The 15,490-nt window shown below is 44.1% G+C and overlaps 1 protein-coding gene across 2 annotated transcripts in view; it reads left to right on the forward strand.

Annotated features, from left to right (window-relative positions):
* Positions 1-454: 454 nt before the first annotated feature.
* The window catches only part of FAM222B (family with sequence similarity 222 member B), a 34,369-nt gene continuing 19,333 nt past the window's right edge, over positions 455-15,490 (forward strand). The window contains exon 1 of one of the 2 annotated variants that reach the window (XM_014953278.1): positions 455-622. The gene's annotated coding sequence lies outside the window, so the exon portion shown is untranslated. The remainder of the gene's footprint in view (positions 623-15,490) is intronic. The other variant, XM_014953279.1, reaches the window with a different exon arrangement.

Consider the following 15,490-nt stretch of genomic DNA (forward strand, 5'->3'; position numbering starts at 1 on the left):
CGCTCAGCCCCGCCCCCGAGGTGCGGCGCGCCTCAGCGCCGACCTTCCCAAGATGGCGGCGCCCACAGGGCACTCCGCCCCCGTCTCCCACCCCTCCCCGCGGAGGTGCGGCTTGGGCTCAGCGCTGACCCTCCCAACATGGCGGCGCCCGCGGGTCGCCCCTTGCGACGTGCGCCGCGCGGGGGCGTGGCGTGGCGCCGCGGGGGGTTGTGGGAGCGGGCGGTGAGGAGGAGGAGGAGGAGGCGGCGGGCGGTGGTGTGGGCACCATGGGCAACTGCCACACGGTGGGGCCCAACGAGGCGTTGGTGGTGTCAGGTACGGCCTGAGCCTCGCAGGGGCTGGGGAGGGGGAGGGACGGGAGGTTGGGGAGGGGGCTGTCATGGGGGAAGAAAGGCTTGAGGGGGGACCTGGGCGCATGCGCGGGAGCGTCTGGCGCAGCCACCACGGCGAGAGCGGGCGGGCGGCGGCGGAGGTGGCGGCGGTGTCTGAGGAGAGGAGGAGGAAGAAGAAAAAGAAGAAGAAGAAGAAGAAACCAACCAAAACCACCACCAACAACAACGGCGGGGCCGGTACGGGCACAGCGTTGCGGCGGCGCCATGAGGCCCGGGCAGGGGCACCGAGAGTAAGTACACAAGAGGGGTTTTAGACTACGTGAGGCTGGAGGGCCCTAAGCGGTGTGGCCCACACACGCCACACACCACACACACACCCCCTCCCGCCTCATTGTCCTTCCCGGGTGTCCCCTCCCTCCATCTTCTGAGGCGGCGTGAGGTAACCCCGCTGTCGCGACACCTCCTTCTGTCGCGCTTTTCAGCCCTTTTTCCTTTCCCCTTATCGAACACAATCGCGATAGGACGCCAGGCGTCGCGACAGAGAAATGCCTTCATTTTTGGGGGGGGAAGGAGGAAAAAGGCGTGTTGAGGGAGTGGGGGGGGGGTGGCGATGGCGATGTGTGCGAGCTCCTTTGTGTAAATCTCAAGAAAAAGTGGCTTTTTATTCCCCCCTCCACTCCCAAGAGGTGTCGGTAATAATTTTCTTGATGGTTCTGATTTCCCAGTATTTTATTTCTTATATTTTTATTTTTTCCAAGCATCTTTAACCCAAGGCGTGAAGAGAGGAGGCAGAGCTTGACTTTATACCCGGTTTTTGGGGCCGCCCGTGCAGGCAAAGTACTTAAATCCTTTTGGTTGTGCAGCTTATGATCCTCCCAGAGCAGCACCTGGGAGGGCTTATGGACCTGTTACCCCCCCTTCCTCCTTGGTATCACCTCTTATGGGTACAACTTTTTAGGAGAAATCACAGGTGCAGGTTAGTTGGCTCAGTAATAACTCATCACACTCACTTCTTATCGCAGCCCTTAATTTTTTCTTTCTTTAATCACCTCTAACACCTCAGAAAACACGAGTTTATTGGGAAAACTTTTCGCGACGATACTTTTGCCTCCCTGTTGCCCCAAACCCCCTTCTTTGTTGCGCCGGTGGCTGCGGGGAGAGCCACGCTCTGGGTGGATGAGGTTGGGTTCCTGAGTGATGTCATTTGTGCTGGAGCAACGGTGATGACTTTGTGATTGAATAAATCCTACTGGACGTGTCGACTGGCTTCGTGATTTTGTGTGTGTGTGTGTGCGCTGTGGAAACTTCCTCTGATTCAGCAGCCGACTGACAAAATTCTGTGCTCGCTGCTACGTAGGCAGTAAGGGAATAGAGTGGTGATAGTTGCTTTTTTCCTTGCAGCGCGTGTATTTCTGTATTTTTTTTCCACCTAAAGAATTGGAACTTGTTAGAATCCATTTCAGTAAATATATAAAGCAGCGGGGAAAGACGCTGTTGAAGCATCTTAGAGATATTAGAGGTGGAGAGAGCAGGGTCTCACAGACAGCAGGCTGGGGAGGGAAGGGTGCAGGGGGAGCATACAGGTGGGTCTGGTGGCCTGTAAAGCCAGTCCAGAGGGTCTGAAAACTCTCGGGGGGGAAAAAGCATCGACAACAGAAATCAAGCAGCAGCAGATTAACCGATCGCTACTTTTTAGTAGAGGAAGGTCTGGATCAAAAGCAAGTAAGAGTCGGAGAAAACAGAGGGTAAGATTTGCAATAAATACAGGGTCTGCAGCTCTCAGAGAAAAATGCTTCCATAAAAGAAAGGCTATTTATTTTTAAAATTATATTTACACCGTGCGGCAGGGTAGAATTTGTGAGGTGAAGAAATCAGAGATTGACCCTTTTCTGGGGGAGTCACAGGTTGAGCTGGAGCTAGGAGATGAATAGTCCATAATTTAAAAGCATCACTTCAAATATTTTCAATATTTCTCAACTATTTTAAGAAGCCATATTGAGTTCAAGCCCAACCAGCCTGATAGTCTAGAGAGAGGAAGGATATGTATCGCTGGAACAAGAATTAAGCAAAAATAGATAAATCTGACATAATGGATGACAAGGGAAAGATGATTGCTGAAAGATGTTGGCATGCTCTCTGTTCCTTCATGCTTGGTGTATATTTTGTTGTATTACATGGCTTTTGAAGTGTAAAAAAAAAAAAAAAATTAAAAAAAAATCTCATTTTATGCTGAGATAAAAGAAAAGGCAGGTGCTTAAATTCTGTTAAGGATCAGCTTTGATACTGACATGAAGTAGTGACCTTACTTGCAGTTATCCCTCTGTCATTTTGTGAATTTCTCAAGAGAATAAATAATGCGCTTAGCACCAAATAAATACCCTTTAATAAGATGGTATTTTTGATCACCCTTTCACTTCACATTGCAAACAGATTCACACTTTTTCTGTTTGAGCACAGCCTGGGGTGCTATTTCTGCTAATAGCATTAAAAAATATGTTGGAGTATGTCCACATAGTATTGTTTTTTTCTCCAAATGTAGAATTAAGGAACCCTTATGTTCTCTGTAACTTGGATATTTGCCTTTGTTTAAGTCTTATTTGTATTTGTTTCAAGTTGTCCTCTGGTAGATAAGCTTTTATATCTATGTTTGCTTCTGGGAACTGTTACCAGATCAAGAGACGAAGTAAGGATTTTGTCAAGGACTGAAGTATCTCTATTTCCCAGAAATGCAGCCTGCTGTGCCATGGGCAGGAGCCTTAGCTTGTATCCTCGCCTGCACTCACCGAAACACCTGGATGTGGGATAGTTTCCTCCCCAGTGATGGCCTTTTCTTTTCCACCTTGGTTCCACGAAGTCCATTCGCCTTTATTCTTCTTCATTTTTGCCCTGGCTGCCCCCCACCCCAAAGCCTGCATCGCTTAAACATTTTGCATCCTGAATATTGCTGGCTCGCTCATTTTCAGCGAGGTAATAGTGAGGGGAGTCACTGATTTATGAAGATGGGAGATGAAGTAATGTCCATTCTGTATTTCTTTAAAGCTTGGTAATTTCCAGGATTCTGGGATTTATGGAATGACTAAATACACCAGCGAGAACATAGCCCCAGCCTGACTTACTTGATTTATTTAACAGACGATCACAATTTTGAAATAATTGCTTTAAGAACGTGTAGTTCACTGAAATACTACACCCAACAGTTGAGTAACAGGTCACACTGTAGGCTGTATCCGGGGCCCGCTGACTCCTCTAAGGCTGTTTGTGGGGTAAGATGCTCCTGAAGATGAGTAACGGTTTCACAGCTTTCTGCATCTGTAATGAAGTGTCTCACCCCACAGCTTTCCATTTTCAGCATTTTAAATGTTTTCAAACCGGGAAGTTAAGTGAATAATTTAAATTTTTATTCCTTGTGTGGTGTGCCGTATTCCCGTTTTCTCATTCTATTTTGTGACTCGTATTAAAATCTTAAGCGTAATGGTCTTTGAGCAATTTTTCTTTTAATTGCAGATCGTTAGTTTGAATATGAATGCTAAAATGAGTTTGTCACACTGTTCATCTTTTTTCTTTCTAAAAAAAAAAAAAAAAAGGAAAAAAAAAAGCTTTCCAAGTACTGATTCAGCTGCTGGGGAGCAGAGCTCCTGAAAAGGCATTCTGCTGACTGGCATCCAGAAAAAGTTGCTTTTAACTTTGCCCAAAGATACTTTTTTCCGATGGGTTGTATTCCTCAAAAGCTAAGTTTACTTATCCCAAATAGCCATAGCTTGGCCTCAGTCTTGCCTACACCTGGAACTGACAGAGGCCAGCACCTTCACCGGCTTCTGGTTTCAATGTTTTTAGTAATTTGATTTAAATGGGCACTTAAAAAAAAAAAAAACAAAACAGCAACGACTGTGGTCCCTGGCTGATCTCGGTTTACGTAGGCTCTAGACCCCTTTTCCTTAATTTGGTACATTCTATCTGGTTGTTTCTTCATGCTTCCCATCTCATTTAGTAGCTGGTATGTTGTTGCTGTAATTATTCTCCCGTTGTGCTCAGGAATTAAGCGCAGTGTGCGTATTCCCATTGCTTAACTTGTTTATACTGCGTTTGAAGATCAGTCCAAGTTTCCAGGGTCTGTGAAGAAAATGGGTGATAATTTCGTTATTGGAATAATTTCACAAGAACGTAGTTTGGCTGCAGTCTGGCTGTGGTACGGAATAGCGGGGGTGTAGTACTTGGGAGAGATATATATATTTTTTTTTTTAAATGTAAGTTTTCCAGTCCCGTGCAGCGTCGCCCAGTCTGTGGCTGGTGGTGTGCTTGGAACACATGGAGCAATTGAGCTGAACGTCTGGGTTATTGATGTATTTAGAGATAACTGAACTGCTCCAGGCTTTTAAATAGATGCATCGATGGGTGTGCTATAGAGAAATGTTTTCGAAAGCAGGTTTCCTGTAAATGCAACTCATCTGAGGCAAACCTTTAAATAAAATTCTGTTGGATGAGGTGGCAGATCCTGCCTCCAGCGGGAGCGGGCTCTGTAGCATCTTTGGTGTGCAATGAGTGAGACAGTTTTTTAATTTCTTACGATGTCTGTAGTAATGTGATGCAGAAAAGGTGAACCATGAAAGTGAAGCTATTTTTGGTATTTAAAAAAAAAAAAAAAAAAGGCAGTCAAAAAACGATCTACCAAGTGATACGTTGCTGACGTCTGTAGTGCAGCCAACCCAATTAAGGTGCCGTATATTGTTTCCAGCAGGATTCTGATTGTTTCTAATTTGGGAACCACGTGAGAGCTAGTGGAAATAGGTGAAACGACATGCTTTGCTACTGGGAGTAGATCTAGCATCCCGTTGTTTTCTGTAATTTCATTTCTCCTACTTGGGGGCAATCTCCTCGTCCGGCGTGTCGCAGCTGAGATGGAGACGGTAGCCACGCGCAGCCTCCTCCAGGTGATTTCTTCCTGTATGGTGAGTGTGGGGTTCCTGGCAAAGAAAAATGATTTCCTGCTATAGGGAGAGCACAGGGCAGTGGAAGAGGTTAAAAAAAAAAAAAGAAAAGTGGGTTTCCTTGGTAAAATATTGCATAAGTCAAGTGCTGGGGATTTTTTTTTTTTAATTTCCTGACTCTGGCGTGTCCTTTGCTGTATCCTGCTCTCCCTCCTCTTGCCTTCATGTTGTTAAACTTCGAGCGTGTGTTTTAGAGGACTCACATATCACAGTCCTGCCCTTTCCTGTGGCTGTTGCCTTGCCACTCATTTTGTTCCTCTCTGTAGGCAGTTTCTGCACGCACAACGCTTTGAGAAATGTCGTACGATTCCTGCCTTGAGCCAATACCATGTATATATATAGTTTAAATTCTGTTGGATGGAAATAGCATTGTATGAGCTTTTTTCAAAAAAACCAAAAATGACACAGATGCTCCCACTCTCCAAAGGAAACTTCCTCCTCTGCTAATCTTTTTTTAAATCTGAAATGGAAAACGCATACATTTTTAACATCTGGAAAGGGGAGCCCTTCATGCCTACATTTATTATTCTTCTATCCAGCATTGTTGTTCATTCATCCTTCTATTCTGTCACTGGTTTTCTTAGTTTTTGGTCTTCTAAGCTGGTGGGGACGTCATGTGCTTTGGCTTCATTGTGGACAGGAAAGTTGGGTATTTGCTTGCCCTTCTCTTCCAGCTCATCAGCCTGTTCTGAATTCTGCCTTGGGTTTTTTCTTTCAGCTACAGAAAAGCCCTCAGCTTTTGCCTAGAATGGGTAATGTGTTCCTAGAACTGGTAATTCATGCATCCTTTGACTTTAAATTGTTTGCAACTGTGCTGAGCATTTGTGAATGAGCGCAGAGGAAAATCAATACGTGAAAAGGCCAGAGCAGGCAAGGGAAAACAGCTCTTCCAGCACCTTTTTCTTGGTCACACCATTGCCTGATTTTTAGTTTTCCTGTCTGTGAACTCTTCAGTGTTTAAATTTAGAAATGGCTTGTTTTGGAACAAGTCACTTTTAAGATCGTTTCCAGAAGATTTGTGTGTAATTTAATCCCATTCAGTTTTGCTGCTCTGATCTGTGTTCAGCTTGTTCTGCGAGACTTCAGGTTGCTCTTCCTCCCTGTGCCTCTTCCAGTATTTTCTAGAAATTTGGGGGTTATTTCCAGTCAAAATTGTAACAGCGTTTATCAAGCCTTTTATACCTTTTCTATTCCCTGTTTCTATTCATTGACAAGGTGGTCTTTTTGGAATTGTTATTTTGTTAAAATAGCCTGAATGTTTAGAAAACATAACTTCAATTTCTCTGAAGGATCTCATTAGTGATTATTATTTAAATACTCTAGAAATTGAATGTATGTACTCTAGAAGTTAGTCTGAATAATGTATTTAATATTTCTGATGTATATTCTCTCATATTTACTATTCTTTTCCAAGTCAGCTTCCTTTAATATTTCAGGGCATCTTCTTACTTACAGATTACCAATGAATGAAGCTGCAGATGAAGAACCAAAGAGAGACTTCTCAAAATGTGACAGTACAACATAACATTTCAACCACTTAAATTTTAAGTCAAGGCAGGGAAGAATTAAGATTTTACATACTTCCATCTAGTGTGCGTGAGGGGAAATTGCATCCCTGGTTAAAACCCCAGCCATTCTCCCAGCAGTTCCAGTTGGGCAAGGATCATCTCATCCGTTGGTCTTTGTGAAGCAGTTACTGCTGATAAACTGTGCAGCATCCCAGGGCTGACAGATTTCAGCTCTAAGTATTTATGTGGCGGTAGCTTTGTGATGCCCATAAAATGGCGACACACAAAGTTTAAGAAAAATCACCTTTCACCATGTGGTGTTCATACCCTCATTCGGTGTGTTCTGCTCTATTTACTTGTCATTCTCTGCTAGGATTTCGGCTGCTTGATTTATGAATTATTGCCATTGAAATAAAATTAAAGTGGCTGTTCAGTTATTTAAGAGCCAATTAAATCTGATTTGATTCTGATGTAACATTTCCAATGAAAGTGCATAAAATGCAGTCTGTGGAGGAAAGTTAGATCTAAAAATGTTTAGTGTTTATTTTTTATAAGCTGTGCTTTAGATGGCTTGACTTGCCAAATAAAATCCATTGCAATCTCACAACAGCGGGTTCAGATGTGAAAAATTACTCTATATAAGAAAATGAAACAGTTTTGGTGTTTTCAGTGATCCTGTATGAACCTTTAGCCACGGTGGCTGGGTGGAGAATGTGTTCAGGAGAAATGAATGTAACCAGGAGAAATGAATTTCTCTTGTTTGTAATGCTTCTGGAGAATATAATTTATTTACTAGCCTTTGGTGACTTTCAAAGGTAGAAACAATGGGTCTTCTGGGACTGACGTTTCTCAAATCATGGGCTGTACTGTCTTGAGGGATCAGCGTTGATATTAGTTGAGTTTCCAGTATCAGAATGTGCTAATTACTGTGAGGTCCCCAGCTCACGGGGGATGCTCAGGATGAAATGCAGCCCAAGAACCTTGAGCAGTTCATGCAGGACGGACAGACATCCGTCGTTTGTTGCGTGGTGTTGGGGAGCCGAGTTCACTCCTGACTGTCTGCTGGGGCACGGACCCACCAAAAAGCTCATGGTCCCAGAAAATACCCCACTGAACCTTACAGTCCTGTATTTTGTTAGCAATAAATACAGCAAGCGGAGAAGGAGCAGGTACTTTTCATTAAGTGTGGCAATTAAAATGTATCTCTTGATTATGGCATTTCTTATTAGGGGAAATGACAATGCCAATCCCAGTTTTATTTTGACAATATAGCACTGTCTATTATGTCTTCTGTGTGCTGGGAGGGGGTAGTCTGAGGCCATTTCAATATTAAGGGCCTGCTTTGCCTTATTTTTTAATGAAAAATAAATCATATTGATGCGGATGTGATTTTATTTCTAACTAGACAAGCCTGCACTAGTCAGCTCTCAGGTTTGTGGTGTCTGTCTCCGACAAGATCACAGATATGGAGAAAATGATTTATTTTAGTTTCCAACGCTTAGATAAAACTCTGGTTTTGCGCAGATGGCACTGAAAGGATAACAGATAGCTCAGACAAATTTGTATAAAGCACTGTATATTTGTACCAGAATCCAAATCTTTGGTGCATCAGTAATATTGAGATTTATACTACTATCGTACGAGCCTGGGTTTTTTTTTTTCAGCAGATAGAATTAATTGCCACGTGTAGAGGTTGGCGGGGTTGGTGTACTCTGGTCTGGCTGCTCTGTGTATCCTGGTGGGGTGCTTCCAGCTGCCCAGCCTGGTACCCCAAGGAGCTGGTGGGACTGTCTGGTTGGTATTGGAGAACACTTTGAAGGTTTTGGGTGGAAAACCGTTCAGAATGGTGCACAGCAGGTGCATGAGGGTGCTCAGCTTTTTGGAGAGAGTTGGAGATGCTACAAGCATTTGAGGGGGTACCTGCTCCCCCATCAAAGGCTTTTATAAAATGCTTCAGTGGAGCGCGATAAAGAAGATTCTGATAGTTGCAGTAATTCTAAATAAATGTTTACTAAACAACATTAATGGATTTAAAATGTTTTTAGGAATAGTTATTAGGCCTTCAGTCTCGTATGGTGAAGGGAGCCTTGTCTCGATGGGGGGCTGCCATTTTAATGCTTCCTGGCAGGAGGCCTATTTTGATCATGCAAATTAGGTTGGAAAAAGTAGGCTAAGCCATTAAAAAGTAGGAGAGATCGTGAAATTTTAGATTTTTAAGGTGACTGTTTTTCTAACTATTAACATTTTTGTTATCATCAATAACGTCCGTCGCTTCATTGTCCTTGATCTCACATCCTCATCCCTTCACACTGAAAACCTCAATGCTGTTTGCTCTTGGACCCACTGCTCGAAATGGGATCCATAGTCCGTTGGCTATTTTATTCCCAGCAAGGTGCTTGGAAATATTGCCACGTGGTGGGTTTTGTGGTATAATTAGAAATGCAGATACAGACTTTTTTTTGTTGCACCGTGGTTAATTTTTTCTGTTCTGTTAACGTTAAGAGGGACTGAAGGTTAAACTTGTGTTGTGTAAACTCTGGGTGTTCGTGGGATGCTTTTTGACGAAGGGGGATTAATTTGGGCAGTGAGAAAGGGGCACACGTGCAAATGGGAGAGGATCAGAGCCAGTGCCCAGAAGACGGGATCTCTAGTGAGAAGACACTGGGGTTTTCACCAGGATGATCTCTTTGTGGGCTCCACCTTCCCCATCAGTCCCTGGCCCAGGGGACAAGACGGTGGCCAGTGGAGTGGCACGACCCTGGTGGAACACAAGGAAGAGCCCCCTGTTATCCCTCAAGAGCCCCCTGCTATCCCTCCTGGCCAGCACGTGGATCCCACAGCCACTCTCCTGCAGGAACACCACAGCCCATCCTTCCAATCCCGCTCCTCCGGGCAACGAGAGCCTCAGCAAAATAACTGTCTTGGTGCCTGCTGGCTTGCGAGCTTCATTTAATCCTATTAATTTTTAATAGAAAATTAATATTAAGCTAGCATACGTCTAAAATGACTTTGCCTGTGTGCAGAAAGACCCCGGTGTGTGTTTGCTCTGGAGGAGAAGAGTGTTGGATCCTGCAGGAGCCAGACCCTCCCGATGGAGCCGGCGGCCGGAGCAGTGTGGGGCTTGGAGTTGTGGGGCACGACGTTGTAGGGCCGTTGCCTCAGCAAATACAGTGGCAGTGCCCTGTTCCACTTCAGCGATCAGAAATGTTGGTTGGATTTCAAATCTATATCTCTAAAAGTAGCGCTCTGCGACGGGGCGGTGTCTGTGTGCCGTGCTGCTTGGATAAACTGAGGGGAACGGGGGATTTCCAGCAAAATGTGTGCGACACGTGTGTCATGTGTCGACCGGCACGGAGCTGAGCTGACCACTGTCTAGTGGAAAATGCCAAGTGTTGAATACTAATTTTACAGGGACTTGAGTAAATATTAATTTAAGAGATTTAAGGTTTCTCTTGGCGAGAATAAAGCTGTTTTATTAATTGCTGTTAACACTAGGAGCTAGAAAAGGAGAGTGGTGCTGGAGAGGGAGAGTTCTATCCAACCACCCAACTGTGGCTTTGCTACAGTTGATATTCTGTAGCCTCCAAAACAGTAAATTTGAAACAGGAAGGTCTGCTCTGCGAGTTGATAGTATCTTTCTTGTTAAGATAGATTCTGGGAAAGTAAGTTGCATTCCTTAGCTCTTGCAAACCATTTAATTGTTTTTTCTCACAACCTTAGCCTGATCTTATCATGTAAGTAATTGTTGCATCATATTTGCTTTATTCTCTCTACTGGGAAGTCAGATAATTGCTTTATACCTGTAATGGGAAGTGTTTGGGAAGCCTGTTACCTCCGAGATGGAGATGAGCCATGGACTATTGCAATACTTGTATTTCTCCCAGCTTTTCCAGAGCTTGAAGGACAACGAGCAGGAGAAGGGAGGCAGGGATGGCTGGCACCTTCCCTTGGATTGAGTAGAGGCCATGAAGTTACCCAGTGTTTTAGGCTCCATCATAAAAGTAAAGCTACCAGCTCTGATGTGCCTTGTATTTAGGTATATCTCATCTGCGGGAATATTCAGCCAGACTTTCCTTATGAAGTAGTATTATAGGGCATTAATTATTCATAGTCAGTTTAATTCTTCTTTCTTGCATATTTAATTGTAATAGCATGCTGTATGTCACAGTGATTTCCCAGAAGAACTGTACACCAAAGGAAAAGCATTCAGGTATATAGTCTTAAGTATGTCCATGCTAATCTTTGTTGTTTAGTTTTGGAGCAGAATGGGATATTATCAGATGTTTCTTGCGGGGAAACAATTATGCAAAATTGTGATTTTGCTTAATCTTTTCAGCTAAATTCTTCAAGCTGGAAGAGCTGGTTTGGTTTTCCCTGATGACGTTTACGTTGTCGTACTTATTTTATGAGGAAAAAATGCTTAATGGGAGGGAGGACATGACTTTTGTTTTTTTCTCTGAAGGGTGGAACCTCTATCAAAGACTTTGGAAGTGCCAATCGATTCCTTCCAGAAGATGAAGGAAGGGAATAAGATTTTTATTGAGTTTTTTTCAGTGATCAGAATAGCAATGCCAAATTCTTGTGTGATGAAGGTTGGGGTTTTTTAACGACTTAGGACGAGCTCTTAGTGCTTGATGTGAGAAAATATTGGAGGCACGGGAGCTGCAAATGCATTCACAATTTGATTTGCATTGCCCTCCTTCCAGAGCTGTTTCTGGAGGCACTTGGTGAAACCGAATCCCGTGTGTGTGGAGAACAGGATTGTTCTCTGGGATTTACCGTAGGAGTTCAAACTTCTGAAAAATCTGTTTACAATGTGTCTGGACCAGAGGATAGAGGACACAGTAGAGACTGTTATCTGTTTACTGCTCAGATAAGGAGGTGGAATAGATTGCTGGCCTGTTTCTGAACTCTGCTTAATGAATGGTTGCTAGGCAAATTGCATCTCAATCAGCTTAATCCTCAAGATGTCACTTACAGGTCTGCTCTTTGTGAGGGCCAGAACCGTGTGCTTTCAAACTGTACAGGCCAGAAATTGCTAGCAAAGCAGCTTAGAATAGCCTGTTCAAAAATTCAGCGTACATGTGTTGCTGAGCTGCCCAATTTCAAGTGCCTGTTGTCTCAGGGCCATCGTTGCACGGCCGTGCGCTAGATGAGATGGTTGGTGATAGACAGGAGGCAGCAGCAGCACCATTTTTGGATCAGCATAGGGCACATCATAACATTTTGGCTCTGGATTAACCTGAAAGATAACGTTTCTAAATGGGGACTTGCACTGCTGGTGTGGTGAAAGGTATTTCTGTTTTGACTGAGATCGCTCAGAGCCTGGTGTGATTTCGGGGTGTGTAGGTGGGACGTGATTAACTTTGGCAAACAGCTGGAAAGTGGGAGGTGATGCTCACTGGCCTGGGGCTGGCCTTGGTGAGAGATTTCTGGTCAGGAGAAGACACGGGCTGCTCCAACGAAGGCTTCAGCCTGCCTCTGAAAGGGTGGACTTTCTCCTGCAGCATCAGGAGAGAGCCAATTAATTGCATACACATACGTTAGGCTCATGATTTAGTCCAAAGGAAAAAGTTTCCTAACATAGTTAAGCTTTAACAGTTTCTTTGTAAAGAAAGATAACAAGGTACTCGTTTTTTATTGGTTCCCCGTGACAGCAATGAATCTTGTTGCAGGCAGAGCATTGTTTTTTGGGTGGCTACGCCTTCCTTTCCTTTGAAATAGATCCTTTGTGAGCGCTGCATGTCATGACACCGAACACTGTAAATGCAAACTGGAAAAGACTGGACTTGTTGAATGCTAAAGAACTGTTTATGGTCACCGTGTGCTGATAGGAAACGTCCTTCACATGGCACGGTTATTAAACCTGCAGGTAAAAGCATAGTCTGCAAACTTTACGGCACTTGCACAATTTGATGTGTGCAGTTTTCCTGTTACTCAAAAATACTGTTACATTTTTAGGAAAAGATTATATTAAAACGTGGAGAGCCTCTCCAAGTAAAGCATCAATAAAATATTCCACCTCAGTCACCAGCAAAATGACGGTGGTGCTTGCATCTTTTCGCTGTAGCTGGGAGGAGGACTGTCGAACAGAAGACTTTGTGATCAGAGAGTGCTTTTCATGCAAATGAAGATTTTATTACATGCTGCTGAATCAGGGGCTTGTGTAGTGAGAACAGCACAGAAGTGATAAGATCACTTTGTCATAGCTTGAAATTTTGCCCAGCATGTCTTTCAGATGGCTGGAACGGGCAAGAAACACTCTTGTTAAGGGCACAGCAGTAACTGATATGATATTTTGGGGGCAGGGCTTTTTCTTTGCAGTACGTTCTGTCTGCGGTGATCTGCCACGTGTCCGCAGCCTTGATCTCAGAGCAATGAGGAACTGCAACGTGTAGGTGACCCTGCGTAGCAGCAGAGTCATAAAAACCTCCTGTTCCTGATGGCATCCTGGTTCTGCTGTTGCCAGAATGGGTTCAGAATCTCCTCTTTGCTGCAAGCTAGGAGCCGTCAGCGTTGGTTGGGGCAGAGTTGTCCATCCTTTTGGCTGGGACAGCCTGTGTTGCCCGTTCCTGAGCCATGCAGGAGCTCTGCAAACGCCGCGGGGCTGTGTTTTCCTGCAAAGGGCACTCATCCAGCGCTGCCTCTTGTTGGTTTTCCTTTTGTATTTGTTAGTTAATATCGTCTTCCCGATGTCCTTCTTTCATGGTTAGAACCGGTTTGGTTTATTGAGGGCTGTTGTTGCCAACAAGCAAACGGATACATGTAGTGGAACAGGCATCTAAATCTTCCCCTGCAGATGGGTAGTGTTCAGCATCCTGACGTGACCTTGGGGAAAGTTCTCCGGCGTGTTACTTTCCCTCTTTATTTATCTCTCTTGCTGTGTAGCAGCTTTCCTTACAGAGAAGCGTCTGAGCTATTGGAAATCTGTCCTCTCTTCTCCCTCTCTCCAGAGACACTGTCAGCATAACACCCAAGCTGCTTAGATTGATGCCTGAATATTCTGCTTTTGCACAATCAGGAGGCATTCAATGAAGTAGCAAGATGAGAAAAAGTTTAAGGTTTAGGACTGACATCTTTCAACACTTCTCAGTCCATAATTTTGAATAGTCTTGGTGAGGAGGGTCAAAGGCTCCCTTCACGTGAGATGCCCCGATATGTGTATGTTGAGAATCAAAGCCTATAGTGCAGGGGAGAAACAGCCATCAGATTGCAGCGTGGGGCTGTTCGTATTTCACATTCCCATCTGAAGAGTCTGGGAACAAAATCTAACTCTGAGCATGTTCCTGGAGAGTTTCAGAGCGGCAGGATGGAACCTTTTTTCCCATTTTTTCTCATGCAAATTGTGGTAGGATTATTCAGTGTTTAAAATCTGGTTTATGCTGGCTTCTGAATTTCATTTAAAATAAACATCTGGAGAGCTTTTTGATCTCCTGTGCAAGACAGTTGTCTGCCTCACTCGTTAAAATGACTTCTACTTAATTTTTAGTGAAAGGCAAAGACCTAGATCATTTCAGCCCAGAGGCCATCTAAATGGTTCACCTTCTGCACTTAGGCAGAAATTTCTACCTGGCAGATATTTAAAATCCTTTCCGTTAGGGAGCATGGCAGCTAAAGGTATCTGTTTCTTCTGTGCTGCTGTCTGGGATCTGCAAGGCTGGTACCTGTCGTGTGATTTGTACTTCTGCAAAGCCTGGTTCTCCTGGTGCTCCATTCAAGGAGAATTATGATCTTGTCCCTTTGCAGCTTGCAGTACAAAGCCCTCCTCCGGAAGATTGCCACGGTTTGCTGGCATCCCGCAGTCAGATCGGTGGAGCGGTGTCACACAGGGAGTAATCGGTTATTTATTCAAATAGCCACCACATTTGGAGTATGTTTTCTCTGATTTGACAGGAGCTCGCTCCTCTACTCTTCGCTGGAGACTGGAAATGTGTGCCCACAGCGAGAGCGCTGGGTACGTGCTTCCTCTGTCTCTCTGGCTTTGAAATGAGTTCCTGTTGCTCTTTGGCAGACCCTGAAGCAGCGATCTGTGGAAGCAGCATATTCAGAATGAAAGTGACTTTACCTCTTTGTTTTCTCTCTTTATTTATGTCTGTATGGGATCAGCTGGTCCCACATTATGTGTGAAGTAGTTAAATTTTAGCCTGCATCTGTAGGATGTGATTTCTCCCCCTCCCCTCCAGTCGCTTTGATCAAATCAAATAAAAAAGCAGCGCTTTCATTTCTAGTTTTGTAGTTTCAAAGACAATCTCTTGACATGCTCTAGCAGTCTGGACCTGAGTCGTTTTTTTTTTTTTCTTTCCTTAGTCCAAAGGCACACTGTGTCTTGCGCCTTTCTCTGTATCGGCAGTTGCAATCTGCATTGGCTTTTATCTGCATCAAAAGACAAATGGAAGCGAGCAAGATGCTGCAGGAATGGGAAACAGACTTACATGTGCAATGGAAATATGTAATCCTTACGTTCAATCTGCCACATGGAGTACAGACCAGTTCCTACATTGGAAATCCGTAGCCTATACTTCCCAGAAATGCGAGTTTAGGTTTTAGACTTTGAAGGTTGGTTAATCCCCCCAGCGGTTAATACCAACATAAAATTTTCTGTGATGTCAAGCCTTTCCTCCGAAATGCTGCTTTTTCTTTTCTTTTTTTTTTTTTTTTTTTTGTG

Source organism: Calidris pugnax, unplaced genomic scaffold, assembly GCF_001431845.1.
Source record: "Calidris pugnax isolate Ruff unplaced genomic scaffold, ASM143184v1 scaffold133, whole genome shotgun sequence".
In the NCBI taxonomy this organism is placed as follows: Eukaryota; Metazoa; Chordata; class Aves; order Charadriiformes; family Scolopacidae; genus Calidris; species Calidris pugnax.